General features: G+C 41.2%; 1 long non-coding RNA gene across 1 annotated transcript; it reads left to right on the top strand.

Annotated features, from left to right (window-relative positions):
• The first annotated feature begins 488 nt into the window (after positions 1–488).
• On the top strand, positions 489–18,623 carry LOC134161803 (uncharacterized). The gene is made up of 3 exons (XR_009964096.1): positions 489–603; positions 5,984–6,107; positions 18,242–18,623. It is a non-coding gene; the product is annotated as an uncharacterized LOC134161803 (long non-coding RNA).
• The last annotated feature ends 304 nt before the right edge of the window (positions 18,624–18,927 follow it).

The raw sequence follows: 18,927 nt of genomic DNA, 5'->3' as shown, positions 1-18,927 counted from the left end.
ACAGGAGCTCAAGATGGTAATTTTATACCCATATTTTATGCATTGTCTGGTGCTTGTTCAAAGACTCACCACATCTGCTGTCCAGAGAGGACAGGTTGCAGAAAAAGCTAGCAAGCAGTTACATGTGAGATTTGGTCCATGGGCTCTGAATTAATTTAGTAACTCATGTCTAATGAGCAGTGGACATTCAGTGATGTGACAATAAATGTTAAAAATGAAGATCAAGTGGTTTCCTGTTTCTCTGGGTCTCACAGCCCTGTGGGTATACTGTCCTATCTTTGCATCCCTCAGGTTTCCTGTAGAACGCAGTTATAAATTCTATCCTCCACGGCAAAAAAATCCTGACCTTACAAGCATCTCTTTGACATTCTGTAATCACAATTATTGTTCTGTATCTCTCCTGGGCACTATTTTTCAAACTTGTAACAATACCCTTAGACATGCTGTTTGATTATTCTTCTGTGGTTTACCTGTTTAATTACAGAGCCTGGAGAAATCTAGACCCATGTCTGGAAACTTGTTCTTCAATCTAAACTATGAACTAAAGCAAGCTGAAGGGGCTGATTGATAGATCCTCCTGAAGACAAATGCAGCAAAGGCCAGGTAAGTAATATATTCAGCTTATGGGTGAGTATTGCACCTGGGAGAGGCATTCTGGCTTCCTGTGCAGCGCAGGAAAAATGGGACTGTCTGTCCTGCCTCAGAGAGATGCCACATGCTACAAGCAAAGAAATAGACAACGTGGTGTTGAGGTGCAGGTCTTTTATGCACTTAGTGACCTTCTCATATTTTGGTACAATACTGCAGTACTCAGACAGTTATGTGCATAGGCAAGGGGATGCTCAGGAGCCAATTATGCCCATGTGGTTACCACACTTTATAAGATGGGCTCCAACATTTACAAGTTAGAGTAATTTATTACCACCCTGCAGGCTTTTGACACAATGTCTTAAAGAACAAACATTTTGCTGCAGGGCACAGTCCTGCAATTAGTACCTGCACTGACTTCCCAGGACCTACATATCTCCCTAGAGTGGATTACTGAAGCTTTCTCTGCTCTGGCAGTGTGGTGTCTGTCTTCTCTTCTGGCATCAGCTATTGAAGCCTAAGAGCAATATACAGATTACAGCACGTAAAGTAAAGGCCTTGGGTATTTGCATTCACAGAAAATTGTGTTACAAGATAAGGGTTTGGGTCCAAAATGTTGCTGACAAAAAATATGACAGGGTACACCAGTCTCTGAGTCTTTGGGTGCTTGTTTTTTTTTTTAATTTTTTTGAAGGGCAACATAAACTGAATTTCAGCAGTTTCTTTCCTCATGATGACTGCTCATGTCTGCCAGATTTTTGAGAGTTTAGAAGGTTAAAATGGGTTAGCTAAAGTGGCACAAAGTTAATCTTCCAATCCTCATCCTGCAGTAGAGTAACGGGCTAACTGTGCTGATTACTAATGACTGCTGCAACTTGTATGAGTCTGTGTGTATGTCTGCATTATTTATGCATGTGCATGCAGTTTGGCAGTGGCATGGTGATTTGTTAATCCTGCATCTTTGTTAATCTCAGGAGATTCCAGGGTGACCCCAATATTTTGGCTTTGGAGGGCTCCCCTTGGTGGCCCCTGGACATCCTTTACCAGCCACCCCTGCACTGCCTTCAGCCTCACAGTTTGGCCATTGGCAGCCAGTAGCCGGGCAGTGAGAGCTGCTGGCACAGATAAGGCTTCCACTGCCTGAACTTGCACCAACACAGCCAAACTCACAGCTGGTCAAGAGCAGGGCAAGCTGGCAAATGCAAATTGTGACATTCTTGGGTTTTGCCAATCTTTCATAGAGAGGCAGGGGCTGCTTCGCACCTGTGGCTGATGGGGATGAAGCTTATGTAGACATAAAATGTTAGCTCATGGTACTAAAGTTACCATGACAGGCATGATCAGATTCATCATTAGATGGCAGTATACAAACCTTACAGACAGAGAGATTGTATAGTGACAGTGATCTAGTATCTTGGTGTCTAAATGCATAGCGCTCATAGAAATCAATACTTGTTAGTTATCTGAGCACCTCTGAAACTCTGGGCCAATGTACTCTAATGCTTCATCAGCCCAGCAAGTGGAGCTTTTCCTTTGAAAAATAAGGACAGAGGCTCCTGCTGAGTGTCTAATAACACCTCATTATGCCTGCTGATTTTACATAAAAGGTGCTCAGACCATCTGCAGGTGGACAGCAGCAGAAATTTTGCAGAAGCTGCCTAGAAAACACGGCGTTGGTTTTCAGTCTATTGGATGCTGCTATTTTACATCAACTCTGCTTTTATTTCTCCTTATTACAGCAGTGATAAACTGTCAGGATTATCAGCAACTTCTCCTCAAAGGTGTGACTTGCATATGCATTTAAAAATCTCTGTTTTCAATCATACTCTAAAGTTATCTATCAGCATAAATTTTAATCTTTATCTCAAGAGGAAATGCTATACTCCAATTAATGGCTCAAATAATTGTGCTCAGTATGCAGCTTGGCTGACAATCACAGCTTTCATTAACTATATGACTGCTGCTGTGGCTTGTACTAGAAAATCATGTTAATGATAATCAGCATTTACTCTGCAAATTCAGAGGCTGAACCGGGCAGAGTCGCATTCTGTGTAACACTGCATTGCAGCAAGACAGCTAATAACAGTGCAGCAAAGCACATTAGCTGTCAAGAAATATACTGTGCTATGGAGAATAGACTGATACCATGTCATACATGTCAATCATGAATACATTGGGGGATTCTTTAAGAGCTGAGGTATATTTCTAACAGGGAAGCTAATATAATGAGCAGTCAAATACATTTCTTTCACTCTGGTTGTTTGTAGCATATTATCACTCTGATCCTTGTAGATGTTGGCGAGACAATTCTCTATCTGTTAGACTGTTTTTCTGATGGCACGTTTGGTAGGGAAGAAAGAATAATGTGACAACCCTGTTGCAGTAACTATACCCCAGTTTATAACAAAATCCAGCAGCAAGTGTTATAGAGCCACAATATTTTTGGATGATATAATACCTTTTCTGTGGGGATATTTTCAGTCACACAAACCAGTTATACATTTGTTTTCCTGGTGAATTTCAAAGTCTGACACTTAAATATCAGCTGTGCCTTTGGAATAAATGGTAATTTCACTGGATAGTTGTCATATTGTAATGGTCGTCACAGTTTTGCCTCATAATTGAAGAGGCAAGCAGCGTAGAAAGTATCAGAGATAGACCTGCTCCTGTGAGCAGAAAACTGAAGACCACACTACACTTTGCCATCTCTTTGCAGGTGATTTGGAAACTCCCTGTTAATCTGTCTTCATGTTAGCTGTACTGGCCAATGTATAATACAGGGGGTGGTGGGAAGAAAGTTAAGTCATCTCATGGATGCTTATGCACCCATGCAGACTTAGGCACACTAATCACAGTTTGCAGCACTCTCCAGACTTTGAGTTGATCTTCACCTGCACCTTTTGCTTTGCACCATTTCCTTACCCAGCAATAAGTGCTAATCCCAAGAAATGGAAGTTTTCCCTCCCCAGTGCATGTCACTGTTTCCTATTAGTAGCTACCAGTACAAAAGGACTGGCTAATAAACTTTCAGCTAAAAAAGTCCTTAGCTTGTCCTTAAAAATCTGTCCTGAACAACTGTGCTTCCACTATCTACACACAAGCTTCCCAAAGAAGCACATGGAGTCCATCCAATCATTTAGGAATGCATTGCTACGTAAGGTGAAATAAAGGCTGAATATTGCTTGACAATATAGCTGTACAGTAACAAACACTTGGTATTACTAGGGAAAAATATCTGCTAGTTTTCCATGAATACATGGAGAAAAATGTTCAAAATACCTTCAGAAATATTAATAGAAGTTGTCATCTTTTAAATGGGAAATGAATCAGTTTGTAGATTTTTTTCAGATGTAATTTTATTATGATGAATAAATAAAACAGCTTTTACAATTTGCACTGAAATTCTGAAACTGCTTTCAAACTACACAGTGATCCAAAGGAAGAGAATGAGCAAATTCACAAGGACATAGTTAACAAAACCACTCTCATTTACTGTACACAAGAATAACTCCCCAAGAAAAGCATAAAGGAAAACATCTTCTGTATTATGTATATCCAATATATTGTTACATTATATATAAATTATGTATACCAAGTTTTAGTGAAATTGTAGAAAAGAGACAATAGCAGCCTGGAGGACTTTTGAATTTACTGATGACTCAAAAGGGTATTAACATAGAGGGGAATTTAACTGATCTAAAGCTTTTACATTTTATTGTGAAACAAATGCATCATGCATAGAAAGTCTAATCTCTTTAAAAGTGGTCTATATGAATAGAAAACGTTACTATTTAATTAAGCAAAGAGCAATAGCAAATCACAAAGGCTTTATTTTACTATTTAATGACCTTGAAAAGATTTATTCTTGTCTTGTCAGAGATACATACAGGAAACTCCAGGTTCAAAGAAGGCTTTTGAGAAAATTAAGAAGTATATGGTAATCATTTGCCCAAGTTCATAACCTTAAAAATAGTGGTTATTTTTTCAAAAAAAATGGATTTTTTTATTTCAGGAATACAGGTTTCACTTTGTGTTCATAAATTCTACAAAAATAAATATATTTTTATTAAGGTGTTTCCCTAAGTTGATGATTATTTTCCAAACATATTTTATGTTATGGGTCATTTGCAAGTGGTTCTCTTTATTATTTCTTCAACTGTGTGACAGTTATAAGCCAACATGATGAGTTTCAGCACTGAAGAAGACAGAAGGTAAAATTGATTCCATACAAAGAACCAGTGCAAATTATTCATACCTGCTATGAATAAATTGAGATTGATTCCCCCAGCATTATAGCTCAAAATATGACCAGGAAGAAGTTTAAACTTGCTTTTTATTCTACTGTTGCCATTTGCATTTTTGCAATGGGTTTGTGTAGCATCTATGAATATCTTGTCTACTTCTTTGGTCTTGTCAGCATGTCAACATGTTAATCAAAATATATTCTGTTCCAGGTTTCGGAAGTTGTTCTTCAGAATTGCAATTGCTGAGCAGCTCAAAAATCTACTGTAGAGTATATGTGTAAGGAAATATTAAGGTAACTAAAAAAATCTGGAGCTGAACAAGCTGACCTTTATCAAAAGTTATTGATTTCATAGAGTATTGAGCTGTAGAGATCCTCATAGTGAGGGTTTTGTTTTTTGTTGTTTTTTTTTTCTTTTAACTAATTTTAAGGTTTTGGTTTGGACAGAAAACACTATAGCTCAGATAGGAAACATCATTTTCTCACCAGTAGCCTTGAGCGTTTTTTCACCAAGTAGTTACTGAGTCAACATTATCTTTCTTCAAAGTTATTTCAGCAAAGGAATGGCATCAAAGAAACATTTTCTATAGAGGATGATGGGCTTCTGGGATGGCTAGTTGCTAGTAGAGGCTTTCTGTGCTCTTTCGGGGTCAGTTTTGGCTGAGGCTTAACCTGTTAATGTCTATCTGAAGCATGAAATGCCATGCTTATCTGAGAATAGCCTTTCTCCATCCTCTCAGTAGCCTCACAGCAGCTGTGTGGCTACAGAGACAGCAATAAGTTCTCCTGCTCTCTATTCTCTTCCTCTGGTGAAACAGTCTAAGCTCCCTTAGCCTCTCCTTTTAAGACAGATACTCCAAGCCATAAATCAGCTTTATGGCCCTTTATTGGACTCACCCCAGGATGTCCATGTCTCTCTTGTACTGGGAAGAATCCTTCCTGTACAAGTAATTCTTAATATCACAGCAATATTTCCTTGCCTTGCCTTCCTCTCCCTTCATTTCCTCCTCTTCTCCTCCCCTCCCCTCCCCTTCCATCCCATCCCATCCCATCCCATCCCATTTCCTCCCTACAGGCTGGGGCCACTTGTGCTCTGTGGGAATTGATACTAGCAAAGGATTTATGTATTTTTGCATTTCCTCTTGATTTCAGGAGTTGCATTCTGCAAAGCTTAGTCAAAACTATCACACCAGTGAATCACAGCTAAACATTGGCTGAAGAAGTGAAGGATTTGTGTGTTCAGCATCCATTGATCTCTGCTGTCATTGGCCTGAAAGTAAGACTTTTAGCAAATTCAACATAATTAGCCCCACTGTTTAAAAAAAAAAAAACAACAAAAAAAACCTCATTAAATTATTTTTGGAAATGGTCCTGGCTTTTACTCTTTTGATCATAGAAAAAGAAAGTGTGGTTTTGAGTCACTTCGCCATTCTTGTGAATTATAAATTTCTTCTGTTTTTATTTGCAGAGAGCCTATCCACTTTTCACCTGCTCTGGTTTGAAACACATGCTGAATAGTCATCTTATGACAGAAACAATGCATGTTCCCTATCTACTTCAGGAAGTTGCTTTTCTGGGCACAGGTATAACAAAACATCCATAGTTTAATTTGCTCTGTGCTCAGTGAAAGAGTGTTAATCATGATGAACTAATGTGATTTTAATGGGAATGTCATAAGTACCCTTATGCAAATTCAATTTTAATGTAGCAATTAATTGTACTGTAATTTCACCAAATGAGATAGCTTGCAGTGCAGCATTGCAGCTAGTGCACCAAAATATTGTTACCTTTGATGCAGACCTGTGCTTTTGACAGGACTTTCTTACAAGGAACCTTGGAAATAGAATGGGGGCCAGGCAGCTGAAAGGGGGGGATGTACAGACCAGATCTGATTCTTGACTCTTGTACATGGTAATTAATCCAACTAAAGAAATCAAAAGCAGGTGAGTAGAGTATGACTGGACAATACTTGTGAGAGACCTAGTTTATAACAAGAATTCCTATTTCCCACAAGGAAAAGGACCTCTGCCTCTGCTGAGCAGCACGACTTATTCCTTCGTACTCACTTCTCTCTACTTGCACCTTTTTCCTACTACTTGCAGTATTTCCAAAAAGCAGACACAGAAGAACAGACCTTCCCATTTTACCAAAAAATATAGACATTCCCTCTGTAATACTGATGAAATAACTCTCTGTCTTCCCAGGGAAGGGAAAGGAAGGGAAAGGAATGGAAGCGAACAACCAAGAACTAGGAATTCAAACCCCCACAGCCTGCAGAGAAGAAAAAAAAAAAAAAAAACAACTTTTTTTTTTTCTGGGCAGTAACCTGATTGATAAGGAGTCTTCCAAAGCAGAAGAATCCATCTTCTGAGGGCATTTTGGATGATTAAAAGTGCTGCTGTGCTGCCCAGGATCAGTCGCCCACTGGACAGACAGCTCTTCAGCCAACAGGCAGAACTTTGGTTTGTCCCCTAGAGTATCACAGTGCACATCATCCAGGTTGTTGTCTGAATCTCTAATATTTCTGCAGCACCCTTTTGGGCTGTAGGAACCAGAACTGCACCCAGCAGTCTAGATATGGTTGAAATACAGTTTTATTCAAAGTCAGCTTGCTTTGTGTTGCTTTCTGAGTAATTCTTAACATTTGGTTTTTGTCTGCACTTTTAATGTGCAGGTTCTCATTTACTTATGTATATTAGAACAAAATCAAAAGAATTTAAGTCTTAGGACAGATGCCAAAACAGTCTCTGGCATGTCTGAACTTTAACCTGATTATAGAGTCCTAATAGTACCAGATGAGCACAATTACTAACAAATGCTTTATTCTGACTTCTATTGTGAGGCTTATACATGGCCTTTTTCTGGTTGGTTGTTTTGTTTTGTTTTGTTTGTTTGTTATGTACACATTATGAGCTCAGGCCATTGTCCTGGAAATATGCAGAGACCTCAAAAGTGATTTCAAATTTAGTGGGAAACCAGAGCACAGACTACAGGCCAGACAGATATAACTGTCTCAGCATGCATGGCTAAGACACACTACCTGGATTTCTACTAGGTAGAATTTCATACGTGCTGAAAGTTCATGCTCACATTTTGCTTTCCAAAGCTCCTCAAACTGGGGAGAGAAACCCAACTCTGTTTAAGGTAGATTTTGTTAAAGATAATGAGAAGAAACTTGTAACAAGATTCTAAATATGGCTGAATGTAACATCAAGAGACTGAGTGATTCAGGAAGGCCTGTTTTGGTTTATAGTCTTATAGTCATCATCTTAGCAAGTGCCTCTGGGGCAAGATTTGGCAGCCTACATGGAAAGATGCTATTAGGAAATTGCTATTTTTCATCCAGTCTATTTTCCCTCTTGTTTCTGCCATTTCATTTCCACTTTTCATCCAAAGTGATATCTGTGATCAGGGTTTGTTGTTCTTGTTTCCAATTAGGATGAACACAGGCAATAAACACCTGAGATAATACCACAGCTGTTAGCAATTGGATTTCTTTTTTTCTTCAGGAAAGCCTTGCAGCTACTGGACTGGAATCAGAAATGCATTTGGAAGTCAAACAGTTTCCTGACTGATGCACATTCCTGCTTTCTAGATGAGAATGCCTTCTCCCAGAGCAATGAGAACTGCATACAACTCATACAGAACTTGAACCTTCTCTTGTGGCTGTTTCCCGCATAATGTTTTCAGATCAAATTCACTCTGCAGCATAGATCTCAATTACACATTTATTCTGATTGTTAAATGCATTGTCAGGAGGAAAATAAGGATAGTGGGGATGGGGAAGATTTATCTGGCTAGAAAAATCACGTTGTGCTCAGACTCCCTGTAGAGCTTTTATTGACTCTGCTGCCAGCAGAGATTAACACAATGCAAAACTGTTAAATACACAGCCCAACACTTCCCCCTATTTAAGTGGTTCAAATAATTAGCAGCTCTCAGCCTCTCCATTTGCATGGGTTTTCCTGCTGGCAAACTAGTTTTAAAAAATATATCTGCATGGATTTGTGTGCCACTTTAACATTTTTGAATTCAAAGGATTTACTGTGCAGTCAATCACTTGGGCTGAATACCTTAGTGCAACATCTTCAGGAGATTGTTAAACACATTAAGTTAGACCCCCTTCACAAAATTACAGAAGACAAGTGTCACATGTAAATTAATTCATTCATTTATATTCAGTCACATAACCACTGCATCTACAGTAGTTTAGATCATATGGTAGCATGAATACAATAAATTACTTTCCAATCAAAGGCAATGCACCCCTTCAGGTAGCCTGCTGTGCAGCACAGGATGAAAGCAGGTGAAGGAAAGACTAAATTTCCTAAGTGCATTATATCAAAGCCAAAGGTTTATGCTTCAAGACAGGGGCATTACTGTAGTAAACTGCTTCTGTGTCTTCTTCGATATTTCATTATATTCTGTATGAGCAGCATTTCCTCTTCATGGGTTTATACAGCAATGTAAGACTTTCCTTCTGCTCTTGTTCTTTTCTGATGGAATGATAATCTAGTTTTACATTAGAACAGGCTCAGAATTTCAAAGATATTTGGGGAAAATGGTGATGGAGTGGAAGTACATAGCATTATTAAACTGTCTACCTAAGAGCAAGATTGCTTCAGACAGTGTGGGACTCTGAGAAAAAAAGAGAAATGGGACCCTAAATTATTCTTAAAAAAAGACATACAGCTGTCCCTAACCTGAAAATCCATGGATCAGACAGTTCAACTTTGTTTCTTCCTTTGCATTAGCCCACTATCCTCAAGAAGTATCACTATTATGAACAGAGAACAGCACATACTTTGGCTGTACCGTGCGAAGACTTCAGATCCAGCACTAAGTGCACTGGTAATTCATTATTAGCTTTGATATATATATTGCCTCCTTCCAGACTCTTTTGAGTCTGATACTTCACTTGAGAGAATTGCTCCCCTGAGAACTTTGCTTAATCTGTTTTGAAATTGCAGGTGACTCCAGGGTTTAAAATGGCAGTCATTAATTGGTAGCTGTAAACACCACATAGCTGAAGTCTAACCCTGTAAAAGTTGCTGCCTTCAAATCCTCTGACCTCCATACCATTGTACGCTCCCAGGTAAAAGGTCTTTGCACTGCTGGCTGTGGAAAATCAATCTCAATTCCCTAAAGATAGGAGTGCTACTGCTGAAGGTCACTAAAAGTTACCACTTGCTTTTTACTGCTGGAGTTTTGAAGGGAAGTTTTAAAATGCAAACACTGATTGCATGCTGGTCCAAGTGTTAGTGTTGCTGTTTCAGCTGTGACGTTTAATACTTGGTATCCCCATCTGAGATGATCTCCTCTCTTTGTAAACAGTCATTTACAGTTTTCTAAGCTTTTTAATGTCTTTTGAGAGCAATTCACAGAGTTGTGTGTTTGTGTGGTTCGTTCCAGAATCAAGGAAATGAAAGAGAGTAGGAGTGATGTTCACACAATTTTGGTCCAATAAATAACTCTGTGAAGACCTGGTCAAACAAAAATCATGTTTTCACAAGAATATTTTATTTAATCGAACCAAATCAAACTCAGAATTGGAACAAGCTAGAAAACAAACAAACAAACTCCCCAAAAATCCATGGATAAATAAGTACAACTGAAAGGTGCCTATGTGTACCATCATATCTGAGTCTGCGCTTTCTGCTGAGTATAGTAAGCATTGATTGAGTCATAGAATCATAGAATCATAGAATAGTTAGGGTTGCAAAAGGACCTTAAGATCATCTAGTTCCAACCCCTCTGCCATGGGCAGGAACACCTCACACTAAACCATATCACCCAAGGCTCTGTCCAACCTGGTCTTGAACACTGCCAGGGATGGAGCATTCACAACCTCCCTGGGCAACCCATTCCAGTGCCTCACCACCCTAACAGGAAAGAATTTCTTTATGTCTCTGTTGGTGTCTGGACCATTTATATTATAGAAAAATAAAATAATAAAAAACCCCAAGCAACCAAAAGAAGAAAAAACAATACAGGTGTTTAAATATGGAATTAATTATGTAAATTCTAGCAGTCCCTATGTTTTAGCTAAACCCTTTATTTTCTCAGTGTTTTTGGCAACACTTGAATCCCTTTCCTCTCTGGAGTGTGGGCATAATAACAGCTATTTGTCTGATTCATGTTGAGGTTTTCATAATAAATATTTTCTTTATGTCTTAACTATTGCAACTCCAGTCTTTTCAACACTCAAAACTGCTGAAAAATACTGTGAACACGATATCTTGGAAATAAAAAGCTATGATTATCTTCTGTTTTTCTTTGGCTGTTTAACTTCTCCTTCAAATTATGATTGCAAACCAGCAAATTATAACCTGCCCAGATAATCTTTTGTCTTTCCATTCTTTCCAAATTTTTGGTATTACAATTATTAATTTGAATGTCTGTTATTTGTAATCATTGGTGTCACTCTTGAATACACAGATTACAGGGTTAAATGAAAATAGTTGTTAAAATACAGTAGTGCTCCCCAACGTATTCATAAATCCTTTTCACTGTGTATTTGATGATAAATACTTGAGGAACTATCCTAAGACCTCAAAAAAGTCTTTAAATGAGATATTGCAGTTTTATGTTTTAATCAGCAGTAGCAAATTATTGCTAGCATTAAATGTTCATCACAACTGACACATTTTAACAAACAAGCTCTACCAAAATGTTATTCTAGCTATTCTGGCACTGTGTCTTCTCAGGTGTACAGTTAATTATTTGACAAACAGGGTGGGATGCACTCTTCTAAATACAGGTTTCAAGCTACCTCCCTAGAAGGGCTTGGGACTCCGTAAACCTTGTTTCACATCTGCTAGTCCCAGTGGGGTGTTTCTGATATCACAAAACATATGAGCAATGTGGTCCTGAATACCAAAGTTCAGGCAGCTGGACTTCACTCCTTGTGTGCCTTATCTATCAGTTAATCTGTCCTGGTAGAAGGAAGGTAGAAAAAGAGGAAGAGGATACAAATCTGTTACCATTTTCATAACTTGTGTAATTTTAAAAGGTTTTGAAATTACTTAATGAACTTCTGAAAATCAAATCCTCGTTCATTCCAATTTTTCCTACACATCAGGACTATGTGGAATTTTTAGAGTCACATAAGTGGTTAGAAGGAAGTTCTGGAGTCTCTTGTTCAACTTCTTGCCTGAAGCAGGGCTGTTGCTGACAATAGATGATGGCTGCATGGCTTTACTGAGCTAAGCCTTGAAAGCCTACAAGGATGGAGATTTGACAGCCTCTCTCGGCAGCCTGTGGCAAGGCTGCACTGCTGTAACACTGAAACAGATTTTCCTCATGTCCAGGCAGAATGTCTCAAGCCAGGAACTGTGACTGTTGCTCCTTGTTACACCATCTGTTGTTACCAAGCGGAGTTTCACTCTGCTGCTTCTGTAACTCTCCTTCAAGCAGCTGCTGATAGCTGTTAGAATTTCCCTCAGTCTTACCTTCACCAGACTAAAAACCCCATTTCCCTCAGCCTTTTGTTATGGGCCATGAGCTCAAAGTCCCTCATCATTTTGGCAGTCCTTCACTGGACTCTCTCCAGTGTCTCAATATTTTTCTTGAACTAGGCGATGTAAAAACTGGTGTTGCTGGTCTTGCCTCATCAGTGGTAAATGGTAATGGTGGCCCACCACCTTCTCTTCTGCTGATGGCACTCACTCTAAGCTATCCCAGGATGAAGTTTGTACTATTTGGACTGAGAGCAAACATCAGACATAGCTGTCTGATGCTCAGGCTGGTGCTGACAGTAACTCTCTACAGGCATGGCTACTACTTGACCTGTCATTACCCAGCTTGTACTTCTGGATAAAGCTAGTCCACCTGGGCACAGCGATTTGCACTTCCCATTACTGAATTCTATGAGATTTCTGCTGGCCCAGTTCTCAAAACTGTCAGGGTCTTTCTGGACTGACACTTTAACATGCACTGTCTTACATGATACCTTCCTTTTTTCTATCTCTGATTTAATGTCATCCACAGATTTGCCAAGGTCTTGCTTTTTCATAGAATCATAGAATAGTTAGGGTTGGAAAGGACCTTAAGATCATCAAGTTCCAACCCTCCTGGAATGGGCAGGGACACCTCACACAAAACCATGTCACTCAAGGCTCTGTCCAGCCTGGCCTTGAACACTGCCAGGGATGGAGCATTCATAACTTTGCTGGGCAACCCATTCCAGTGCCTCACCACCCTAACAGGAAAGAATTTCTTCCTTATATACAATCTAAACTTCCCCTGTTTAAGCCTGAACCTGTTCCTCCTTGCCCTATCACCACAGTCTCTAATGAAGAGTCCCTCCCCAGCATCCCTATAGACCCCCTTCAGATACTGGAAGGCTGCTATGAGGTCTCCAAGCAGCCTTCTCCAGGCCGAGCAGCCCCAGCTTCCTCAGCCTATCATCATACGGGTGCTGCTCCAGTCCCCTGATCATCCTCGTGGCCTCCTCTGGACTTGTTCCAACAGTTCCATGTCCTTTTTATGTTGAGGACACCAGAACTGCACACAATACTCCAAGTGAGGTCTCATGAGAGCAGAGTAGAGGGGCAGGATCACCTCCTTCAATCTGTATTCTTTACATACAGGTCTATGATGAAGACAAAAGACTGCCCTAGTACTAACCTCTGGGTAAGGTACCACGTTTAGAATATTTCAGAGAATTCATTGCTGTATCTGGTTTGCATTATTTTAATTTCAATAGTTTGTCATTTGTTTACATGTATTAGATTACATTGGCACTGTATCTTATTAACATTTAATGGACCTCTTAAAAACACAGTTTAGGTATAAGTTCTGGGAACATGTTTTCCACAGAGAACAAAGACAGCTGGGTGAACTCAGTAACTTTGAAAGAATTGAAAAACTATAATCTAAACATGGACTTAGGTACTAAATTTTTGTGACTGTCGTATTATGTATGAAATTTATGGCTTGTACACTTCCCAGACAACATATTGAGTTTTAAAGTCAGATACTTGACATAGGTTTATCCATATTTTACTACTAAAGAGTAGTATCCATATTCTACTACTAAATAGTAGTATATTTTACAATTAAAGTCAGTAAAGAAAAATAGGGACAGAGAAAGACATCTCCAGCCACACACACTATTCTCCAGTGGGTACTTCATTCCACCCCAGAGGCACCTTTGACTCTTACTGTGATTCATCTCACCTGTTGTTAGAGGTCTACAATGCAGATAGTAAGGTTTCCTGTTAAATTAATGTGGGGAAATAAACATTTTTGGGGCATAATTCTTCTGACTAAATTTAGAAATTCATTTTCAGTTGCCTTTTTCTCTCTCTTGGTTATATACGGGATGTTCTTATCATTGATTTAACTGTAGATGCTTCCATTAAGGACATTTACACTTGGTCAAGTGAATCTCACCCTTGTTGACTATAGAGGGACCCCGTGGTTTACACAAATTCTACACCTCTATGCCTAAATGCAATTTGAATAAATATGTTTCTTCTTTGTGCTCTGCAACTGAATGCAGAAATTGAAACTGTCTTTTACTGATTTCCTTAACCTCAGATCAAATCAACTTCATCTGTTGCTGTGAAACTTCTCATCTTCATGCTTCATGCTGTAATCTAGAAGACCCATCTTTGCTGTACTCATCTGTTCTTCATTTTGGTCATTGTAAGAATAAGTGTCTGCAAACATCAGAGCTATCCCTCTTTCTGTACATCCGTAGAGAGAGGAGACCTTAGGAGGTTATATGAATATGGTCTAGAAAGACAAGCAGTGCTGTTATCCCAACTATAAAGTAAAGAGAGAGCTAATAGTAGTTGAAACTAGGGGTGACAAAAAAAAAGTCCTTGATAGAATCAGAAGGAAAGGAGTCAGGAGGAGCCCTTAAAGGGATGACAGAACTCAATAAAACACAGCATCCATATGGAAAATTAAATGAATTTAGCTTCTGCTTAGCTAGGCAAGACAGTCTTCATCAGAGTAAATAAGTCACTTACTGTCGTGGTTTAAACCCAGTCAGGTAACTTGTTCACTCACTCCCAGTGAGTGGTGCCGAGCTGACAACAATCGAGGTCCGTGTCCCCCCCCCCACCGGGGCTCTCCGCTTCCCCGCTCCCGGAGGAATGGGGAGGAGGATCGAAAGAGTGCAACTCCTACGGGTTGAGACAAGAACAGTCCAGCAACCAATGTACAACACAAATCACCACCGCTACTATCAACTACAACAATGATAAGGGAAAATAACAAGGGAAGAGAATACGATACCACCGGCCAAGAGAACGAGTTCCACCCGGAAGCCCGTGTCCTTCCGGGTAACTCCCAGTTACCCCCACCCCGGCCATGACGTGCTGTGGTATGGAATACCTCCCCGGCCAGCCCGGGTCAGGCGCCCCGTCTCTGCTTCCTCACAGCCTCCCCTCCTCCCTGGCAGAGCATGAGCCTCACAGAGTCCTTGGTCAGGGTAAACATCACTTAGCAACAACCGAAAACATCGGCTTCACCAACACTGTTCTCAGGCTGGAAGTCAAAACACAGCACTGCACCAGCTAACACAAAGGAAAAACATGACTGCTACTGCTGAACCCAGGGCATTATCCATCCCTTATTCCATACCATTCACGTCGTGCTCAGATCCCACACTTTCAATACACCATCGCTCTCCCACATATATACATCCATATACATACAGACCAAGAGGAAAAATCATTTTCTTAGTGCATGGACCAATCCCTATAATGCTGCCGAGTCCATTCGGTCCATGATGTTCAAAGTTCATTCTCTGTTGGGATGATGGCTGGAGGAAAGTCAGGGCCAGTCGCTGGTGACCTGGAGACATCTAGTTGATGGGCTATAAAAGCATTACACAGCAGGCAACAGCATACAATTGAGTTCACTGGCTGTTTTCCCCTAAAATCAAATCCCCTTGAGGTATACATCGGACTTCCCCATCTTCCCGCATTACCCACCAAGTATATCCAGGTCCCTGAGCAAAAGCAATCCCACGAGTGGGTTTGCCTTTACCTGAAGCAGGAATTACCCAGACTGTCTTCCCCAGCGAATTCTTCATATGCACCACGGGAACTTTGTCCCCCCTCTACAATATGTAAAAGTTCTGACTGGGCTGGGCCAGCCCTGTTGGCAGATCCTCTGGTGTTGACCAACCAGGTGGCCTTTGGTAAGTGTGTATCCCAATGCTTGAAAGTTCCCCCACCCATTGCTCTCAGTGTAGTTTTTAACAGCCCATTGTACCGTTCGATTTTCCCAGAGGCTGGTGCATGGTAGGGGATGTGATATACCCACTCAATGCCACGCTCCTTGGCCCAAATATCTATAAGGTTATTCCGGAAATGAGTCCCATTGTCTGACTCAATTCTCTCTGGGGTGCCGTGTCGCCACAAAATCTGTTTCTCAAGGCCCAGGATGGTGTTCCGGGCAGTGGCATGGGGCACAGCATGTGTTTCCAGCCACCCGGTGGTTTCTTCCACCATGGTAAGCACATGGCGCTTGCCTTGGCGGGTTGGTGGCAGTGTGATATAGTCAATCTGCCAGGCCTCCCCATATTTATACTTCAACCATCGTCCTCCATACCAAAGAGGCTTTAACCGCTTGGCTTGTTTAATTGCAGCACATGTTTCACACTCATGAATAACCTGGGCAATAGTGTCCATTGTTAAGTCCACCCCTCGGTCACGGGCCCATCTATATGTTGCATCTCTGCCCTGATGGCCTGAAGTGTCATTGGCCCACCGGGCCAAAAATAATTCACCTTTATGTTGCCAATCTAAGTCCATCTGAGCCACTTCAATCTTAGCCGCTTTATCGACTTGTTGGTTGTTCTGGTGTTCCTCAGTGGCCCGACTCTTGGGTACATGGGCATCTACATGACGTACCTTCACCACCAGGTTCTGCACCCTGGCAGCAATATCTTTCCACAGTGCAGCAGCCCAGATGGGTTTACCTCTGCGTTGCCAGTTGCTCTGCTTCCATTGCTTCAACCACCCCCACAGGGCATTTGCCACCATCCATGAGTCAGTATAGAGATAAAGTACTGGCCACTTTTCTCGTTCAGCAATGTCCAGGGCCAGCTGGGTGGCTTTCACCTCGGCAAACTGACTCGATTCACCCTCTCCGTCAGCAGTTTCTGCAACTTGTCGTCCAGGACTCCATAGAGCTGCCTTCCATCTCCGATGCTTTCCCACAATACGGCAAGAGCCATCAGTAAACAAGGCATACTGCTTTTCACTTTCTGACAGTTTATTATATGGTGGGGCCTCTTCAGGGCGCATCACCTCCTCCTCTGGTGACATTCCGAAATCTTTGCCCTCTGGCCAGTCCATGAAGACTTCTAGAATGCCTGGACGACTGAGATTTCCTATTCGAGTTCGTTGTGTAATTAGTGCAGCCCATTTACTCCATGTAGCATCAGTTGCATGATGTGTAGAGGAGACCCTGCCTTTGAACATCCAGCCCAGCACAGGCAACCGGGGTGCCAGGAGGAGCTGTGCTTCAGTGCCAATCACTTCCGAAGCAGCTCGAACCCCTTCATAGGCTGCCAGTATCTCTTTCTCAGTTGGGGTATAGCTGGCCTCAGATCCTTTATATCCCCGACTCCAAAAGCCGAGGGGTCGACCTCGAGTCTCCCCTGGAGCTTTCTGCCAGAGGCTCCAGGTAGGACCATTCTCCCCCCCCCACCGGGGCTCTCCCCTTCCCCGCTCCCGGAGGAACGGGGAGGAGGATCGAAAAAGTGCAACTCCCACGGGTTGAGACAAGAACAGTCCAGCAACCAATGTACAACACAAATCACCACCGCTACCACCAACTACAACAATGATAAGGGAAAATAACAAGGGAAGAGAATACGATACCACCGGCCAAGAAAACGAGTCCCACCCGGAAGCCCGTGTCCTTCCAGGTAACTCCCAGTTACCCCCCACCCCGGCCATGACGTGCTGTGGTATGGAATACCTCCCTGGCTAGCCTGGGTCAGGCGCCCCATCTCTGCTTCCTCACAGCTTCCCCTCCTCCCTGGCAGAGCATGAGCCTCACAAAGTCCTTGGTCAGGGTAAACATCACTTAGCAACAACCGAAAACATCGGCTTCACCAACACTGTTCTCAGGCTGGAAGTCAAAACACAGCACTGCACCAGCTAACACAAAGGAAAAACATGACTGCTACTGCTGAGCCCAGGACAGTTACATAGCTGTCATTTTTATATTAAAATATGTGCACAGTATTTTAATTTCTTGTAACTCTACAGAACTGAATAGAGAGCCTGAATCACTGATATTACAGGATTTAGGTAGATAAGCACTGGTATTGCATCAAATGCACCATACTTGAAGAATAATGGGGAGCATATTAAAATATAATACAGTGCAATACCATTAGTAGTGTCTACTAACTATTGTCTCTTCCATTTTTCTCAGGGAATGTGGACAGAAAAGATATTTTCTGTTACTTGGGAACTGCTGCCCTGAAAACCTGCCTTTTGCTTGATGTGGAACTTCTTTTGCAATCCTCAGCATCATTCTGGGATGGAAGAGCCCTGTGAGACACACCTGAGAGTACTCAGAGGCCTTCTGGGCTATGGAACCATGACTTCAGACTTCAGTGGGGAAATGCGATCCTTCACAAGGCAATGCTAGACATTAGCTAGAAGTCATAATTTATTTGAAATACAACTATTTTTGCTGTTTCATATTCTGTTTATTACGGAGCATCCCTAGTCTGGGGGTTGGACACTTGCCCAATTGATCTCAATGAGAATTTGTGCAGTGTAAAAATGATAGTTTATGTAATGTTGCATATGATAAAGGTCCTTAATGAAATCATATTTTTATTGGCAATAAAACATACCCCTCCTGTGTGTAGTAAAGTACTGTACATTCTACAGAGGGTTCTGGCATGGGTTGCTTGGATAGTATTTCTTCACTGACAAGCTGTTCAGACTCCTGCCTCAAAATCCGAAGGGGTAATGTGTGCATTTTGCAACTAAGAAGGTGGTTAATGTTTCTACTGCTTTAAAGACTGTGCGAAACTCAACACATATTTCTTCTGATTGCAGAGCTTTAAGAATCATTTGCTGAGTACAGCACAGCATTACTCAAAGAAA

Source organism: Pezoporus occidentalis, unplaced genomic scaffold (genome assembly GCF_034315485.1).
Source record: "Pezoporus occidentalis ecotype Australia unplaced genomic scaffold, CSIRO_AGI_Poc_V1 ctg18, whole genome shotgun sequence".
Lineage (NCBI taxonomy): Eukaryota > Metazoa > Chordata > Aves > Psittaciformes > Psittacidae > Pezoporus > Pezoporus occidentalis.
The sequence above is the reverse complement of the archived record's forward strand: the minus strand, read 5'-3'. Positions and strand labels throughout refer to the sequence as shown.